The sequence below is a fragment of the Lagopus muta genome, chromosome 8 (genome assembly GCF_023343835.1).
Source record: "Lagopus muta isolate bLagMut1 chromosome 8, bLagMut1 primary, whole genome shotgun sequence".
NCBI classification, from domain to species: Eukaryota; Metazoa; Chordata; class Aves; order Galliformes; family Phasianidae; genus Lagopus; species Lagopus muta.
The window spans coordinates 31,193,761-31,208,706 of NC_064440.1; the positions used below are offsets into that span (position 1 = coordinate 31,193,761).

At 40.0% G+C, this 14,946-nt stretch overlaps 1 long non-coding RNA gene across 1 annotated transcript; it reads right to left on the reverse strand.

Annotated features, from left to right (window-relative positions):
- Positions 1-8,203: 8,203 nt before the first annotated feature.
- Positions 8,204-12,023, reverse strand: LOC125697032 (uncharacterized). Its single transcript, XR_007378651.1, has 3 exons — positions 11,893-12,023; positions 11,640-11,782; positions 8,204-8,349 (listed from the first exon to the last, which is right to left on the reverse strand). It is a non-coding gene; the product is annotated as an uncharacterized LOC125697032 (long non-coding RNA).
- Positions 12,024-14,946: the final 2,923 nt, after the last annotated feature.

Sequence of the window (14,946 nt, forward strand, 5' to 3'; positions counted from 1 at the left end):
CAGAGAGCAGCAAGCAAACTGCACTTAACACAGAAGTAACACATTCACATGGAATTTTACAAGCATAAACTATTTCAGAATCAGGTATGGATCATCCTGTGGTATATAAAGCGATTTTTCCAGCCACACCAAAAAGCTTCTTTTAGTAGTTCTTATTCACTTAATAGCAACTCTTTTACATAAGCTACTCTAGAAGACTCTTGAAGGATACTCTACCTTTGAAAGTTCATTGTGGATGGTTAACAAAAGTAACCATGGGCTTTAGTCTCATCTTGAACAAGAGTTGTCACCTAAAGTTCATAAAAAACATAACAAACCCGCACAATGATATTCAACTGCCCTACTTCACAGAGCTTTTTTGTAGAATGAATACATTCACGCTGTTTTTCTACTCCTATAAGAGATATTGACTACCCTGTATTTTAATTTAATTAAGAAAAATAGTTTAAAGCTAAAAAAAAAAAGAAAAAGATTACTCTGAGGTACCCAAAATAACAAATTAGAGTGTCTGCATTGCACGTGGCAAGCAAGCTTCCCCTCCCTCACCTCCAAATAAGCAGCAGTGACAGCTCTGCTACAGTGGCATTCATCACTTGCTTCAGGCACTCAATTTTTTGATCAGTGCAGCTGATATGGTAGATTTAACCTGAGACATACGAAGTTAAAACAAACAGAGTGTGATGGAGCTGACAAAACGTGCATCTGGAAAAAAAACATCAAGATAATGATTCTGAGGGAGGGACATGGCTCAGCGGGCATGGCGAGGATGAGCTGATGGAGGGATTGATGATCTTAGAGGTCTTCTCCAATCTTAATGATTCTATCATCCTATGAAAAGGATTTGATCAAATAGAAGCCATCAAGAAGACACTGCCTTTAAAAAAAAAAACCAAAAAAAACAACCAAACAACAAACACAGGTAGGTTTTAGCTTCACTAGCTAAATTAATTTACTGCATTGAACCAGAAATATTTCCATATTTACAATTAGATTTAGGTGAGACTGTTACCCTTTGAATCCAGTCATTCTTACCAGTACTTCCTGCACACAATGTTCAGATAAAAGTCAAAGATCAACTGAATGATCTCTATGGAAATTTCCATAGCAGATCAGGCCTTAACTCTGCTTCTGCCCAAGCAGTGAATAATCCTTCTCTGCTCAAGCAGGATTCTTACCCCATTCTCACCAGTTACACCAATATTGTTGGTAAGGTGAAAATCCTGATTGCGTTTATCAGCACAGGCAGAGAAAGGGACAATAGAAAGAAAGAAAGGAAAGGACCCAAAACCAGTTATGTGGACTTACAAGGTTCAACCTGGCAATACAAGGAACATCACACTGATGCCAGCACACTGCTTGCATTTTGAGGCTTTATACAAGCCTTGTGTTGACAATCTCCAGGTACTGCTCAGCTCAAAAACTGGATTTCAAAATTCTACTGAACTGTAATTTCCAGGTTAATAGTCTTAAAATGAGAGTCACCTGGGGATCCCTTTTTAGGGAGATTATCATTGCTACAACTTCAGTGGCTTTGGCAAAAAAAGCTATTTCTAAAAGCATCACCCTTATGAAACCATTGATGTGAAACAACAGATACTGCAGCAGGGGCTGATCAGGACCAGCTGATGCTTCTCACATGATTTGCAGTTTCCTAGCTCAAGGTAATTCTTTGTTACTGGCATTGATGACTCAAAGATGAGGCATATTGTGAAAACTGCACATTTCCTGAGGTCAAGGGCATGAGATCTAAGCAGCAATAGTAAGTAAATAAATCCATGATAAAGTATTCAGAGAATACACAGCTACACTCACAAATACTTGACTTTTTTTTTTTTTTAATTCCTGTTGGCCATGTTCTTGATTATATAAAGCTGTACAGAACATCTCTACCAATGAGCACTATCAGCTCAGGAAAGGCGTCTTAATAAACTGCAAATGCAATTTATTTTTAAGTTAAAGCTTAAACAGATTAATCTATTTCTAAGGTTGTATGCTAACAACTAGGTTCTTTCCCACGACATTACTGTCATTATCATAAAGATCCTTGATTTATACAATACCAAACAGCAGTTGAAAGATGGACACAGAGGTGCAACTGTATCCAACAGAAATTTTCAACTGAATCTTTTTCAGTTGCATTGTAACGTTTCTGAGTTTCAACAACTGAGGTGCTAACGTTACATAAAATTGATATTGTGGGGCTGAGCAATAAATACATCTTCCCCTCTATGCAGCACATAACAGAATGGAAATTGCAAAGTAGCCTGCACAACACAGGGTTTTTGCAGCTTGAGAAATACCACTGCATATATGTACTTCAATTCATTAGAAAGCAGATTAGAGAATCCACGTTTCTTCAGTTTTTCCATCCACTGTGGTAAAGGAAAAAGTAGAAATAGCAGGCACATAGATAAGCACACAGATAAGCACGTGCCTGGACTTATCTGACATCTGTCCCTAGTGCTAGATCGTCATATGAGCATTTGGGATGGGAGAGAGGCCTCCCCCTCATGCAGTCACATATCACAGCTCCCACCCCGCTGACAAATCTGCTGCATAAACCCTTTGATCTATACCCCATGTTACAATAGCAGGGTTTGGGGCCAACACAAGCACCTGGAGACAATGACAGGATGCACACTGGAACTAAAAGCATCTTCTTCCCACTTCTGGCAAGGAGCACTGTTGGTTGACAACCACCTGAGCGCCCACAACCAGCACAGACGTACCAAAGTCCTGTCGTGCCCATGTGGGCTCTTCCTGCCCTGAGCAAGAGCACCCTCTCTCAGGAGACCCGATGCTGAAATTTAAATGGGTTTGTTCAAGAGGAACAGCGCCTATCTCTCTCAGGCACACTGTCGTGATTTCCCCCTGCTTAGAAGAAACTTGCAGATCTTCAGCACAGATTAATCCACATTCTGCAAGTTATCACTCTTACTGTGAGCTTGCTTGCTCGCCACATGCAATGCAGACACTCTAATTTGTTATTTTGGGTACCTCAGAGTAATCTTTTTTTTTAGCTTGCAAATGATTTGTAGGACTGCATCCACATTATTCATGACTGCACAGAGACACTAAAGATATATATATTTTTAAAATAAGAAATACTAAGTTCTTACTTTTCAACTCACCTGCCTCTCTAGCCTTAGCCAGATACACAGGTCTCCAGCACAGCTCTCACAATGCACAGGGAAGTATTACTGTCCTGCTCAACTTCAGGATAAACATGATTCAGGTTTTGTTTTGGCTGAAGATACCCATCTACTTCAGTGCTGACAAACAGCAGGCCTAAGTCCCAGGATAACACCGTAATTTTTCTCTTTAAGAAGTTCAGGTTGAAATTTGAGGCAAGAATGCAGAAGAACTGCCCGATGAATAAGCCTGAAGATTTCTGCTAAATGAGATTTTTGCCTATGCTGTGATGTTTAAATGCAGAACACCTCCTGCATTGCTGCCACTTCCATCCCCGCATACTGCAGGAAGTCAGTCTGGGGAAGAGCACAGCTATCATCTCTCCTCACGTCCTACCAATTCGTCACAAGTCAGCTATAAAATAAGGTGACCCAAGAGAACGAAGCCAGAGAGAGCACTCAGACATCCCTTATATTGATAGATGAAGATACGACGTTATTAAAATAGCCTAACAAATATTTAATGCTCCACCAGCCAGTTGGATGTTCTGTCAAGGCTGCTTCCACCTGCCCTTCAGAGAACACTTCCACCCAAAGTATTTTGTTCCAGGTGTCACATAGTTTTCTGCATTCAGGCCTAATACAAATGGGCATTAAAACAAAATTTTCTAGGGAAAAAATAAAAGATATATCAAAAAGAAAGGAAAGCTCTAAATGTTTTGCTTCGCTTTTCTCAGGAGTCGCTTTACCAATCTGACAACTTCAATTTAGTACACCTTTCCCCTTTAAAGGGGAGCTCATTTTTCCCTACTGATGCTACTCGCTTTCACTATACAATCTTGTGGCGGTATTTCAGCTTGGAGAGGTAAAGCTGTTAGCTCCCTAAAGCCAGCCATATGGCCACAGCAGCGTAAACACTCCTTCTTACATCTGTCTTCATGTAGGCTGCTACCCGTGAACGAGAATGTGTTGTGTTTTCTATTTCAGGTCTCATGTATGTTGGTGAATGCCAACATGTTTATTGCAACACCACCCCACAAGTGACAATGTCAACACACACAGGAGTAAGTTTCAATATCCATCACTTTGATTTTAATTTTCAATCTCAGACCTCAAAGCACCAAAGAGGATGACATGTGACTTTCTTTTTCCCCCCTTATTCTATCCTTCCAAAAAGCCATAGCACTCGCAGGGAAGCAATCTGTTCCAAAGAGCAAAGGCTAAGCTAGTAACAGCTCGGATCTCCCTAAGACTGATGCAAGAGAGAAGAGGGCAGTGGGTTTTCCAGGTGACCCTGCCACCACACTGTGTGTGTTCAGTGGGGAGTTTGGGGTGTATTTCATCCAAGTTGCTCTGACCTCACGATTGCATCCATCAGCACAGGCCTTTTCACCTCAGTACAACTGACAATGTAAAAATGTGGTTGTTAAAATCAAGTGGATATGCCTGCGCGTAAGCATGCATTTCACAACAAGGCAGCAACATTTACAGAACTTTTTTTCCCTGCTTTCTCCTCCAGAAGCAGCATGGATTTTCTTTCATAACATAGCTTATAAAACACCTCTTTAAAATCCATAACATGCTGCGGAAGCTGACATGTTCATAATGAATAGTCTTCTCCTACAGATTTACTTCTTCTTGATTTTTTAAGTGGAGCACATGGCAACAGGCTTACACAGAAGTGAGCTAAAAGCAGATGTTTTTCAAGTGAGGACTGTTGTCTTGCTCCGCTCTGAAGGAAGTGTGTCTGCTTTCTGAATACGGAGTCAGGATTTTAAAACCACAGATGACAGATCTGTTTATCAAGAATGTTTACAAAAGTTAAGTACTGCATGTAATTCTACACCACATCACTTCTTTCCAAACCCAAGTAACCAAAGCCATTGTGTCAAGTTTTGGACTTCTATTATGCCACAGATTTTTTTTCAAATGAAGGTTAGTTTCAAGTCACATTCAGGTAAGTACTTTAAAACATAACAAAATGGCCACATTACACTTCAGGAATTGTATTTAAGAGGGTCATCTGCTCTCCTTGAACACCTCATTTATAAGACACAGTCACCCAATTTCAGCTATATCAAATAGATACTGGAAACACACAGGCTAAGATTACAAGTTGGAAATGATAGATATATTCTTACAGGATTGAATACAAGTTTCATTTACTCAGTTACCAAATCCTGAGAATACTGACCATAAGATGTTAGAAAAAAATAAACTGCTGTGTTAATGCTCAAAATATTTTTAAAGATTTGTTTTGATGACTACATCCTCACTATACTTATTCATCTTGCTGTTAACATTATCTTTATTGAGGCTTACTAGTTTTGCATTAATATTCTCAATCTTTATTAGCAATATGAAAACGATAGTGAAAAATTTCAAATAAGCCTCTGAAAAGCTACATAGATTAAGAGAAATCCCCTGAAAGTCCTTCTCTGAAAAGGTCATCCTTATGGGCAACTCTTCTACGTACTCAGAACTGACTGTGGCATTCAGCAAGTTTTATTCTCTACCTAAATTATTCAGCACCTGCAGCAAGCCATCCAAAAAGCTCACAGCTTTCCTCACAGCTCAATGTGAAGCTAAGTGGCACATGGGTGAAGGTTAGAGACAGCAAATACTCTAACATCCAGCCCAAAGCAGCACCAGAAAGAGAAACAGCTGGCTCAACTCTGACACGAGAACTGGGCTCATAGAGAAGACAAACACACTGTAAGACCTCAAAAGAGTAAAAACTTGAAGAAATGGAGTTTTGCAGATCTCTCGAGTAACCACTTCACATAGGATTCCCTTTCTGAAACACTTAGTGACTGACTCACCTAGAGCACATTTGCAACAGCATGCATGCTCAGGCAATTTCTTTTGGGCAGTGACACATGGCTGGCCCTGTGCAAAGCCAGCAGTTACACTCACAGATCTTTATGGATCTCTTCCAACTCAGGATATTCTATATTTTAAGACTATATTCACTGATTTCTTTTACATTAGATTCCTAAATACAGTACTGCCACACAAAAACAAGTGGAACAGTCGTACACAATCAAGAAAATCCAACTCTGCTCCAACTCACACTGCATTACCTCATTAAGGGAAAGAGATGGCATACCTAGAACCATTACACCTCGTGCCACTGCACAAGAACAACAGGTTTCTAGAGCACTGCCCTCCTCTCTAACCACGTGTGAGAAAATACGAAGATAAGTCAACTGGCATTGATGTGATCTCATGCAAACTGCTCCAGTGGAGAGATGAGGATAATCAGATTAGTGCTCAGTAATGCTCAGCCTTGTAGGAAGGAATAATACATAAATCTTCTAAAAATCTTTTTAAAATGCACGTTAGTCTGTAAAGCAGGGCTATTAATGCAGTGATCACACACCTTAAGATTTTCCCAATGACAGCATACCACAATAAAATGAAATACTATAACAAAATGAATGAGTACCTGTATAATAAACAAAAAAAGGACTTGATAATGTAAAACATAGGAATTTGTGGAAAAAAATATACATTTTACTCAAATAATCAAAACTCTTAAGAAAATTGAAGCACACCTTTTGTTATTACCTGACCTTCATAAAACCTTCTATACTCCATAATGCAACTATAAGTTCTCTCCACTAAATTAAGATAATCGAATAATTTTATCTTCCAAAAATGATTAAAAGGTCACTTTTTTATTGCATTTAGAACTCAAAGAATTCAAATTATTTCTTTTATATCTGCTATCATCTTCCTTTCTGTTCCAATGACATTTTCCTTAACCATTTTACTTACATTTCTATATAATGTATGTTGTTAATGATTAATTGAATCAAAAACATGCCAAGTATTAATGAATTTTCTAGTGCAAAAATCATAAATTGTTTTACTTTCTCCATGAAATGCAGTCCAGAAATAATTTTGCATTGTATTTTTTAAAGGCCAGTTATGGCAGTAGATATGAAAAGAATTCTCCTGCTTTTTTTCTTTAAAAAAAGCCACACATTTTTACTTCAGTTAGGTAACTGACTAAATTTATCAGCTTTTATATATTAAAGCAGCAATTTTTAATAAAGACTCAGTTGTCACAAATAACATCTGAAATCACTTTTGATTTTTTGAAGTTGACTTTCTAGTCTTAATTAAAAGACTGTTTAAAAGGTTGTATTGTTTGGTCAAAGCATTCCTTGACTTTGCATACTTCAGCATTCATACAATTAATTCTGTATCTCATCTCTGCTGAGGACTGGAAGTACTGGAGGCATGACACTCCTGATAGCCAAAGCAGCAGAGTCCAAGTGTTTTTGCCAGATCTCAAACACATCCAGCTCCTCAGCACAAGTTTTGTTACTGGCAAAATTCCTTACAGGATCAAATCTAACAGAACAGATCATAAATTCACTGCAAGGAAATAAACAATGGGGGGAGGGCAACAAAAAATCCCTCTTAAACATATCACACCAACACCAAAGCCACAGTTGTCTGCAACTTCTCTGCTTCACCAGTTGTCCTGCCTCTCCCTAACACCTCAATCTTTAATGAGCCACTGGTGGCTGCATCACCTACCCTCCTATTCACATTATTTGTTATACCCCTGAATTTGCTGCTGCTTTATCTGTTATCACCAGTGTCACTTGGCAGTCCTTGCTACTGAAAAGTTTCCAAATAGACAGAATACACCACTCAGATAGCATCCTTTCTTCCACCTTCACCCCAAAGTAGGCCCACTATGCTTTGCACAACAATGCACCTGTGTCTCCCGCGCTTTTCTCATCCATCTGTCCCCAGTAGCTTTGGTTTCTCATTTTCTTTGGCATTCACCTACGTGTAGCTTTTACTTAAATTACCACTTGCCAATCCATTTAAACCCTGCAGATCTACATTTCACAGTTTACTTCTGCTCAAAGAATGCAAGTGTTCCAAAGCTGGCAGACAACTGACAGCACCACTGCACTGCCTTGACTCAAGACAGATTTACTAAGCCATCTCGTCTGACAATTTATTGGTGCAAAAGCTGGTTGTTTTTCACTTCTTTTCAATGGTTCTCTTGCCAGAAGACTTAAACTAGTTGTAAAACTTGCCTGCAGAGAAGATGCTATAGATGATGCCTTGGGCAGTGACTCACCCCTCCATCCCTCCCTTCTCCTCCGGCTACAGTGGCAGATGTAAGGGCAGCAGCATGTGAACGCCAAGACTCGGCCCAGAACTATTAACTCGTGCTTGCTGCATGTCTCTGCAAGACAAAATAGATAGAATAAAAAGGAAATCCATGCACCACCACCATTCGGCCAGAAAGCTAATGAGCATCATGCTACATGAAAAAAGTGAGCTTAGCAAGCAGCCAATTTAGGTGAAGTCCTCATTAACCATCTTTTCTCTATAACACAAAACACCACATTATTAAAATATTTATACTCAGAGGCTTTTACAACACTATCATCTTTGAGCAAAGCAGCGCCCTGGCCTTTTTCAAGTACACCTCAACATCAATAAGAAAGTTTAAAGCAATTTGTAGTGAGATGAGACAGCGAGAGAACAAGCACGCTCCCACGCCCCGCCTGCAATTCCCACAAGTCAATTGCTTTACGTGAATTTATCGATTCACTACACATGTGTACACTACTTGGTGTTTCAGACTAGATCTTGGCCCTGATTTGGAATAAAGCATACACAGGAGTAGGAGCTTTTGTAAGCAGATGATTCATTTCAACTCTTTAGATTCCAATGGTCGCAATACGACCACCTAAACAAAGAATAGCAGCATACATAGCTCTTTAGTAACTTAAAGCATGCAAGCAGTTACTGCAAAGGGCTAATTCACTCCTGGCAGTTAATAAAACAAAGCCGCCATTCTTAATGTTCATGATAGTAGTGTCCAAGCACATTAATGTACAGACAACAAAAGGAATTTCGATGAGTGATTTTTCAAGGCCACTCAACTTGAAAAAAATCTGGCGTTCTTAAAGAAAAACCTCAAACCAGCTTGATTTTTCTCTTTATTGCAGTGAAAGTAGGGCCAAATCTGCAGCCTCAGAGGTCCTCCTAGGAGATCCCTATTAGCATAACGAACCATTGAGGCACAGACTAGTGTTATGGCTAACAGCCACAATCCCACCGAGCAAGCAGAGCAGAGCTTTGTCAAGAGAGAGGACTCTGCTCACTGTCTCTAACAGAAGACTTCACAGCCACAGGATAGCACAGTTTAGCATCAATAGAGGACTCGGACATCGCTCTTCTGACTCCAGGTTCTAGTCACAAGTAAGATGAGATAAAAGATGCTGCTGGCTCAAGCTATGCCATTTTATTTTCCTTCGTTAAGCTAAAATGTCAATTGTAATCTAGCATTTAGTGTTATTTTAGGATAATCTTTCTCTGACATTTTCCGTGAGACTTTATTTGCAGACTGTTATGATTGGAAAATATCATTTTAGGCTAATCTTTCTTTTGACATGTTTATGAAAAGGTAGGTTGCTTATATGTTTTTACTTCCTCTCTGCGCCACTCAGAGAATCAAGAAAGGCCAAGGCATAAATTGCAAACACAATTGCACCACCTTGTGCAATTCCCCTCGTGTCAAATGGTAAAAGGTAAGGAAATGAAGAATCTCTGGGTCCTTTTAAATGTACTCCTGTTTCTGAACTGAGATGGAACCGTCTGTCAGAGACATCAACACACATCATTTATAGGTATAGTCTAATGCCTCCTTTTATTTCATAAAGTTTTAAATGTCAGGTGATGCCCTGCAGGAAAAAAAAAGCCTCCTCAGATGGTTTTCCAAATATTAAAGCCACATGTGGATAATACTAATGGCATTAACTGATTCCATAGCAGACAACTCGATACTGCTGTTTTACACACCTATGTACAAGGTGCCTGTGCACCACTGTACGCTAGAGTCAAAGTCATAGAGAGAGTCTGATGTTTGCATCATTGGCCTTTTGGGAAGTTCTGCTACAACTACTGTTTTATTCATTATTTTCTAATTCACATTTTTAAGCAGCAATGTTGACGTTTATATATTCAAGTGTTTAAATATTAAAACCCACTCTCTCCATACATAATTAGTGAATTTAGGTAACATAGACAAGCTGGAGTAATTGAGAATAAAAAGTATGATAACAGAACTGAACAAAACTGAATGAAGCAAGTCCTTCGAGATGAAGTAGAAATGGATAAACTCAGGGTACAGAGTTGAAAATCACAGCAATGAAATTCAATACTTAGACCTGAAAAGCCAGCAGTTTTTTCAAGTGTCTTTCGGAACATAAGTATATTTTCTCTCCTTCCCTTAACAAGAAGTATTTCCTATTATTACTCTAACAATACAAAAACAACGACAAAGAGAATATCATTCTCACCTAGTGAGAATGCCTCAGTTTTTGAGTTGTCTAAATCTATGCATTAGTAAAAACAAGCTTCTCCTAAGAGTGCTTTAATAGCAAGCATATCGAGATAATGAAAGAATTTAAAAGTTGTGCCTCTTTCTCTCACTCCCTCATAATCCAACCATAAAAATGAAGTATCCTCATCCTTGGAGAGCTGCTAAATGTTAAACACGCTAAAAACTACTGCTACTGTTTTACTGTTGGGCACACTAGTGCAAAAGAGGTTAAAGCTTATACCATGCTTTACAAAATGCATCCAGTTAGAAAGCATTCACTGCCATACGAAGCAGAGCTGTTCATATCACTACAGGTGTTCCAGGAGCAACAGAAGGCTATAATACCTTCTGATAGGACAGGAGCACATTCACAAAGGCATTTTTAAGATCTAGTTTAGAAAGCAGCATAAAAGAAAGTGGCTCACCCTTTCTGATGACTACCAACATCTTGAGAAGAGCTCAATCTCTGAAGAGAAATGCTGCACCCCCAGCTGCTAACACTTAAATGAGGGTAAGGAGGGGTTCCAGGCACTCAAGTATATTACTTGCACCTGAGCTCCCTGGGTTAGCCATGCCTTCTCACTTAGTGCTCAAGCAATGGTTCAAGCCGTGACCTAGCAATTGTCATAGAGTATCTCAGCTACGAAGCACTTAGCTACAGCAATACTCTATTGGTGCTTTCAGTGCCAAGTATGGTGTCTATCCAAACAAAAAATAAAATGTGGGCATTTACAGCTTGAAGTACACTTGGGATCTAAAAATAAATATCATAAACAGTAATAAAGTTTGTTATTTCTTTTTTATTTGAAAGAAAAGTCTCAACATGCTTAAAAAACATGTTGCAATCTGACATCCTCCAAAGCATTCCATCCAGTGCCTGCTAACACATCCTGTCTTTAAGGGACTCCAGTTAACATAGATTTATTTTTTTCCAGTCAGCAGATAAAAAACACAGCTTATGTCAGTCATACTACACTGAATTCAGAGTTGCATCTCGGCTTTCTGAGGGAAGACTTGGAGTGAAGCCACCCTTACCTTGCATTTGCTCAGCAAGTCCGCTGACTCATCTCAAATTAGAATCATAGTCAATATATAAATCAAAGAGTCAAAGCATTATAGGAGACAGAACAGACATGACTCACCTGCGTGAATCAATCAAGTTGCCTTATGGCTCCCAGGTAGCTCCAGCAGTCACATAGGCAGCAAGTGACTGGAACAGCTCCATGCATCTTATGTGATGAGCAACACAAGAATTACTCAGCCTCAGTAGTGAAAAATCCTATCCCTATAAAAAAAGAATAAGATCGTTTTTTTCTTTAACTAGCTAAAAACAAATATATCAATAGTTTACCTCCAGTTAATGAACCAGCCCCTTACATACTCAAAGTAGCTCACCAGAAAATACTATCAAGTTGCTAACATCCAGTGTAGATACATCACAAGCGTGAGTTGAAGATCATTGATAGCTGAAATTTTAAACAGCAACAAAGGACTACTATCTCACAAGCAGCAAAAAAACCCACCATTTCTGTGCTCACTCAATCAGTGACCAGCCTGTACTGCTGCTAGAATAAATGAGTGTTGATGCAAGGTGGCTTCTATCAGCATCATTTGCCAATGACCTCAAGAAGCTGGTGTAATCACTGAAGACACCTGAGCAAAGGGGTGTGAACAGCTACGCAAAACCTGCTTTAAGAGTTTGTCAGATTCTGAAGTTCTATAGCAACTCTGCTTTTAGATATCTTTATGATAAGAATCCATTTGCAGTTAGAGGACTAATAAGGGCATTTAAAAACTATTATTAGAATTTAGTTATTTTGTACAATGCTCTGTGTTGTTTAGGATGCTGTTTGAGAATATTGTCTCTCCTGTGTGAATTCAAATATATCTGCATCTTCGCAGTAGGTTTTTGACTCTGAAAAGAAGGCATTATTGTCCTAGTGAGCAATGCATAAATCTGTCATATGTTAGCAAGGTCATCTAAATTCATGCCACTATCATCAACATGCGAGTTTTCTTCCCAACCATTTGAGCACTGCTATTTGCTCTGGGGACAATGGCAGACTGAATGGCCATTTTTGGTGAAGCTACAGCCAAAGGCAGAGTAACATCACTGTGAAGAAGTTACCCTCTGAGAACATTACGTAATCTCTGTTATTACTATTTCTTTATTTTGCAGATGAGTTTGTGCAGACATATTCAAATAATGTAAAATTCAGGGAGGTTTTTCTTTTTAAATGATTTTCTGCACAAGTTTTCAGTCTCTCTATGATATATACAAATTTTCTACATTGTTATCTGACAATGCAAACCCTTAAAAACAATTCTTTTCCTCTGGAGTGAAGGAAGGTGGATGAAGAACCAGATAGGCTGGTTACCCCTAATGCATGGGTCTCCAAAATTTTAGCTTCCTTACATCTCTGGGGATGAAGAGGAATTGCCTTGGGTTGCCTATGATTTATTTCCATGAAAACTACAACTGATACAAAAAGGTATTTGATAGAGCAAATGCTCAGCTCATAAAGATCTCTCATAAAGATCTGCACCAGTGAAAGTGACTCATTGTCACCTCTGCAAAATACACTACCCACCGCCTCACTGTGCTTGCATCCTCTGTTTGGTCTCCATAAATGTTCAGCAAGCATCAATGAATGTTGATGGGTGCCATTTTTTCCATGTGGAGGAATTCAGTGATGCACTTTGCTTCATCTGCACTTCCACGTCAGCCGCCATTTTTGTCAGCCTGCCCCTCTGCTGCCATCTGTCACACAGCAATAAACTGGAATGGACTGTTGGTGGGAAGGTTCAACCTGTACTGTCATAGAACCAACATCCACCTCTGACATCAGGGGCCAGCAGAATAAAACAGGAGGCAGTACTTTTGGAGTAGTCTTCAAATATATATATAATTAATGTATACACGTAACAAAACTCCTCATGATGGCCTGCAGCTCCCCCAGGATGGTCTGCAACTCCCTCAGGGCATCCCGCAGCTCCACCATGGCAGCCCGCAACCTGCAGCTCCCTCAGGGTATCTACACCTCCCTCATGATGGCCTGCAGCTCCATCATGGTGGCTCGCAGCTCCATTGTGGCAGCTTGCAGTTCCATTACGGTGGTCTGAAGCTCCTTTATGCTGGTCTACAGCTCCCTGATGGCATCCTGCAGCTCCCTCAGGACAGCTCGCAGCTCCACTGTGGCAGCTTGCAGTTTCATTATGGTCGACTGCAGCTCCCTCAGAGCAGCCAACAGCTCCAACATGGCGGCCGGAAATTCCGTCAGACTGCCTGCAGCTCCAACATGGCGGCCGGAAATTCCCTCAGACTGCCTGCAGCTCCAACATGGCGGCCGGAAATTCCCTCAGACTGCCTGCAGCTCCAACATGGCGGCCGGAAATTCCCTCAGACTGCCTGCAGCTCCAACATGGCGGCCGGAATTTCTCTCAGACTGCCTGCAGCTTTCTCGGGGTGGTCCACAACTGAGGAGGAAATGATTCTGTATCAGAGGGAGTGGGCATGGACCAGGTTCCTGATGGATGTGCACACGGCCCGGAGCTGCGGGAGCCCAGGGAGCGTTTGGACAATACTCTCAGGTTTGGTGGTCTTATATGGAGCCAGGAGCTGGAACTCATTGATCTCTTCAACCTCAGCATATTCTATGACTCTATGATAGCAAGGGGCAACTACAGAGTCCATTCTCAGCTTCTGAAAAGCTAGAATGCCTTCACAGCATGCAAGTTCCACCCTGACAGATATCTGTAAGAAGCACCTGACGCTTCGCATTTAATCCTTGCCCTGGGAACATAACGATTAAAAAAAAAAATAACAAGTGACAAAATTGATTCTATGATCTCCTTAAAAAAATGAATTTCCAGCTTAAAAAACAAATGCGAAAGAAAACCAAAAGAAATGAGATAATTTGATTCCTGAGACAAAATTAAAAATTTAGCTGTGTTGAAACTTAGGTTTGTATTGCTATTTCCGAAGCCTCAGGGTACAGAACACCACTTCCTGCAGTAGGCAGGCTCAGCTGCCTTAAGCCAGGTCAGCAGGCAGTCAACAAACAGGGTGTGCTGAGCAAGGACAGCAGGATATTAATGTTGTCATTCACCACAGAATAACTTGCACACATTATTTATTTCCTAAGTCTAAAAACACAAATATATCTAACCAGTTACTCGGATTTCTTGCCTGACTATTCTGAAAAGCTCTTCTCCCTGCAGAAAATTCTGGTATACTTTCTCCCTGTTGGCCCCAAACTCAGGTATTTCAGAGCAGAAACACTGCTGAGGTGTCTACCTGTAGCTTTCTTAAAAAAAAGAAAACCTAAAATTTCAGAACACTGAAACAAGACCAGAACTACTAAAATGTCATCAAGGAAAGTATAGAATTAAACTGCATCGTTCCAGAGATAGTCAAGATGTGGACAAAAGTATACGTGCAAAGAAAAT